The 5,179-nt window shown below is 43.1% G+C and overlaps 1 pseudogene; it reads left to right on the plus strand.

The window, feature by feature from the left end:
* Positions 1 to 827: 827 nt before the first annotated feature.
* Positions 828 to 2,466, plus strand: LOC102905301 (cyclin-K pseudogene; annotated as a pseudogene).
* Positions 2,467 to 5,179: the final 2,713 nt, after the last annotated feature.

Genomic DNA, 5,179 nt, shown 5'->3' on the forward strand with positions numbered 1-5,179 from the left:
GATAGCTTGTTGATTTCATTATGGTTATTGACTATTTTGAGACAAGGCTTTCCTCTGTTGTTCAAGCTGTCCTAGAACTGGCCCTGTAGTTCTGGGGAGGCTGGAAATCAAGATCCTCCTGACTCTGGGTGCTAAGGTTATTAGCATGTCCTCTCATACTGTGGGCCCTTCATGTTACTGTTTATATTTGTTTTTGAGGAGCAAGGGCTCGTGTGGACCTGTAGACAACATATTTTTGACTCCATGGCATTTCCTCTGCCAAAGGCTCCTTCCTGGGGAGGTGTGTTTCCATTACTCACCTCAGTGTATCAATTCTGTTTCTGGAAACCACTGGACAGGCACAGGAGTGATATAGCTAACTGAGGGGCAAAGGACATGCTCCTCTTTACTGCCAACAGATACATGACGGGACTACTTGTTATACATACAGCATCAGTGATATCTAGTGCAGAGTCATGTAACAATTAAGACCCTATAGGCCTATCTTAGGGCCCTGAGTGCATCCATAAGCTCAGAACACAGAGAGAATCTCTCTGAGGACAAAACCCTGAGGATCTTGGCACTCCAGAGAGGCAGGGGATGCTTTACAATCATCTTTTCCCCTTTTTTGCTGTGGGGTCCCCAAAATCACACAGGACACAATGGAGATGTTCCTGTTGTAGAAAGTGACCCTGGACATTCCATCTCCAAGATGGCTGCTGTCAAGAAGGAGAGACCTTGGTAAGGGGTTTGTCTGTGGCCAGTGGTTGATGTCAGCCTGAAGAAAGTTTCTCAGAGGATTGTAACAGTCCAGAGGCCCTTTTGGGAAGAAGAGGCTACTTCAATAAATGGAGTGGAACAAAGAAAATTCAAGCCCTTCAGTCATATCAACAATGCTGGACCACACAAAACCGTGCTGGTACTGGGATAAGAAGGACTTGGTACATACACCCTCACAACTTGAAGGACTTGATCCAGCCACTGAGGTCCGGTACCATAAAGAGCATCCGTTTGGGATTTCACTTCGTCACCTTGGCTACTGGAATCATTTATTTTCATCGATTCTATATGTTTCATTCCTTCAAGCAATATCCACGATATGTTACAGGAGCTTGCTGTCTCTTTCTGGCTGGGAAAGTAGAGGAGACACCAAAGAGATGTAAAGATATCATCAAAACGGCTCGCAGTTTACTAAATGATGTCCAGTTCAGTCAGTTTGGAGATGACCCAAAGGAAGAAGTCCTGGTGCTGGAGAGGATCTTACTGCAGACCATAAAGTTTGATCTACAAGTAGAGCACCCATACCAGTTCCTACTCAGGTATGCAAAGCAGCTCAACGAAAGAAAATTCGAAGGTTGATTCAAATGGCATGGACATTTGTAAATGACAGTCTCTGTACCACCCTGTCACTGCAGTGGGAGCCCGAGATCCGAGCTGTAGTGCAATGTATCTCGCGGGACGCTTTCAAAAATTCAAAATCCAAGAGTGGACCTCCAGACCCATGTCCAGGAGATGGTGGGAACAGTTTGTTGAAGATGTCACTGTAGATGTTCTGGAAGACATCTGCCACCAAATCCTGGATCTTTACCAGAAAGAGAAACAACACACCCCTCATGCCCCGCAGCAGCCCCCAGCTCTTCAGCCTACATCCCAAGTGGCACAGCTACCACAGTCTTGGCCATCTCCAGGCTCTGAAGCAGCAGAGCTTCAGCAGCAGCCCAAGACACCATCTCCACGGCAGCCCAAGTGCACGGCCATGACGATTTCTCCAGAGGAAGAGAACAAAGCCACAACACCACCACCTAAGATTCCCAAACTTGAGACCATTCACCCACCGTTGCCTCCAGAGCACCCACCTGCAGACTGGAAGCCTCCTCTCCCTCCTGCCTTAGAGGAGGCTGCAGCTACTGGTCCAGGGGAAGCAAGGGAGCCCCCCAAAGTCCAGATTCCTCCTCCAGCCCACCCAGCTCCTGTGCACCAGCCCCCACCATTGCCACATCGGCCGCCACCTCCGCCGCCCTCCAGCTACATGACTGGGATGTCTCCCACCAGCTCCTACATGTCAGGAGAGGGCTTCCAGAGCCTGCAATCCATGATGCACACCGAGGGTCCCTCCTATGATGCCCTGTGCGCAGCCTATGGCCCTCCTGCTCACATTCCCTACCACCCCTACGTCTACCCCCCAACCCACCTCCACCTCCTGTTCCTCTACTTCCAGCTTCCTTCTTCCCACCTACCCTTCTTCCCCCTACCCCAGGCTACCGTCAACCTCCCCCTACCTACAACCCTAATTTCCCACCCCCACCTCCACGACCACCTTCTACTCATGTAGTCCCTCCTCACCCTCCTCCAGGTTTGGGTTTGCCACCACCCAGCCACCTGGCTCCAGCTCTTCCCCCTGGTGGACAACATCCTATTTCCCCACCCATCCCCACCCCCTGGCATGCCACCTCTTGGGGCCAAGCGTGGGCAACCTGGATGAGATAACAGGACACCATTTCCCTTTCTGTTTGATTTGTTCATTTGTTTTAAGCCTGGTATACAATGACACATATTAATCAACAATGTAAAAGACTGTACTTTCAAGGATCATTAACTTCATTACTTTGAGAAGGTTGGCTGGATATGGAGAGGACTAGAAAGCATGAGGAGGAGGCTCACATCCTCTGCTGAGCATACAGTTAGTTGCCTTTTGCTCTCACCTCACTGGAGTAGGTTCCTGTTCTACCTATGACCTTGAAGTACCAACTCCTGGGGCGTGACGTCAGGTCTACTCTAAAGACCTGAGAGGCATGTATGCTGGGTCTGTACTCTCCCTCCTGGGCTTGGATGATCCTGAAGGGTGTTGCAATCACAGCCTTCCAGGATCCTGTGATGATTTGCCTATTCTGTTTAGTGAGTTGTCTTGTCCAAATTATGTCCTAATAAATTCATTATACTCCTTAAGCAGACTCCCTTGGATTTCTCACTGTTTCTGGCTCCCACTGGGGATTAGGAATTGCTCCTAAAAAATACAAAGAGGAGGTTCTGTTAATTATTTAGGATTATAAAAAAATTATTTAGAATTATAAGATAGATCTACAAAAAATTAGACCTCAAAAGATACAACTCAGGAGAGATCAACTGCAGACTCTTAATGATTTTCAAAGATTGTTAGCATGAATTTCCAATTTACAGACTATTATTGGAATACCTAAAAATGTACTAGAAAATTTGGCCAATACCCTAAAAGGGGTCAAGGACTTAAATAGTCCAAGAGAATTATCAGCTGAAGCTGATATGGGATTGGTTCCTGTAGAAAAGAAAATACGAGCGGCACCTGTGGATCGGCACCTGTGGATCGTGTGAATCCAGAACTTAAGTACATTCTGGTCATTTTACCCTCCAGACTTTCCCCTCCAGGGATTTTGATGCAGAAGGAATTATTGTATTGGAATGGATATTTCTACCACGTAAACTGAGTAAGAAGTTAAAGACATATGTGGAAAAGATCTCTGATTTGATTTTAAAAGGAAAATTAAGACTTTGTCAATTGACAGGAATGGACTCAGCAGAAATTGTAGCACCTTTACCTAATGAGGAAATATCCTCTTTATGGGAAGATAATGAATATTGGCAAAGAGCCTGCAATAATGTTTTGGGAGAAGTTAAAAACTGTTATCCAAAAGCAAGAGAAAAGAATTTATACAAAGAATTGAATGGGTCGTTCCTCACATTGTACAGCGAAAACCAATCTCTGGAGTCCCCACATTCTATACTGATGCAAATAAATCAGGAAAGGCAGGACATAAATCAGGAGATTCAAATAAAATGGTTCAAAGTCCTTACAATTCTCTACAAAAGTATATGCCAGTCTTGCTGTACTAAAGGACTTCTCAGAACCTCTCAATATAGTTACTGACTCTCAATATGCAGAGAGAGTTGTTTTACATATTAAAACTACTGAATGTATTCCTTATAAAACAGAATTAATTTCACTATTTATACAATTATAGGAAATGTTCAGAAATAGGGAACATCCTATACATATAACATATATCAGATCCCATATGGATCTGCCAGTACCTCTAGCACAAGGTAATGATGAGATTGATCAGTTATTAATAGGTAATATGCTAGAAGCCTCAGAATTACATAAGAAACACAATATAAATAGCAAGAGTTTGAAAAAGGACTTTTCCATCACTTGGCAAGAATCCAAGGAAATCATAAAAAAGTCCTATTTGCTCCTTCTACAACCAAGCTCCATTATATGCAGGAAGTAATCCTAAAGTTATACAAAAAAATGAAATCTGGCAGATGAATATTTTTCATTTTGCAGAATTTGGAAAATTATATATATATATATATATATATATATATATATATATATATATATATATATATATATATATACTCCACAGCATTGACAACTATTCAGAACTTCAATGTTCAACTCCTAGAAGTTCTGAAAAGGCTGATTCTGTAATTACACACTGATTAGAAGTTATGGCTGTAGTTGGAAGTTTTTCTATGCCCTGTCTGGTCCCATTATTGTTCAGACCCAAATGAAAACACAGAGGCTAATATTATTTTTAAACTACGGCCATGGCAGGCTTCTTGCTAGCTAGTTCTTATATCTTAAATTAACCCATGTTATAAATCTATGGCTTGCCACATGGCTTGTGACTTACTTTTACATCATGCTTCTCCTGCCAGCGCCTCGCAGCATCTGTCCTACTCTCCTTTCTTCTCTCCTATCTTGGATTTTTTCCCCCTGGCTCCATCTTGCCCTGCCAGAGGCCAATGCAGCTTTATTTATCAACTAATCAGAGCAACCCATATTCACAGCATACAAAAAGACATCCACTGCATATGGCCATCATGGATATACCAGTACAAATTAAGACTGACATTGCTTCAGCATATGTCTCTAGTAAAATGAAACAGTTTTTTGCTTATTTCAGTATAGAGCATATTACAAATAAAGTACACAGTTCCACAGGCCAAGCAGTCATAGAAAGATCTAACTGAACTTTAAAGGATATGCTAAATAAACAGAAAGAAACAGAAATGACCCCTAGAAATAGATTAGATAATGCCTTATTAACTTTGAATTATCTCAGTTCTGATGAGAAAGGAACAACAGCTGTGGAGAGACATTGGACAATGAAAAACACTCCTGAGCTAAACCAACCTATGTGCTTTGAAGATATGTTGA

This window comes from Peromyscus maniculatus, chromosome 10, assembly GCF_049852395.1.
Source record: "Peromyscus maniculatus bairdii isolate BWxNUB_F1_BW_parent chromosome 10, HU_Pman_BW_mat_3.1, whole genome shotgun sequence".
Classification (NCBI taxonomy): domain Eukaryota; kingdom Metazoa; phylum Chordata; class Mammalia; order Rodentia; family Cricetidae; genus Peromyscus; species Peromyscus maniculatus.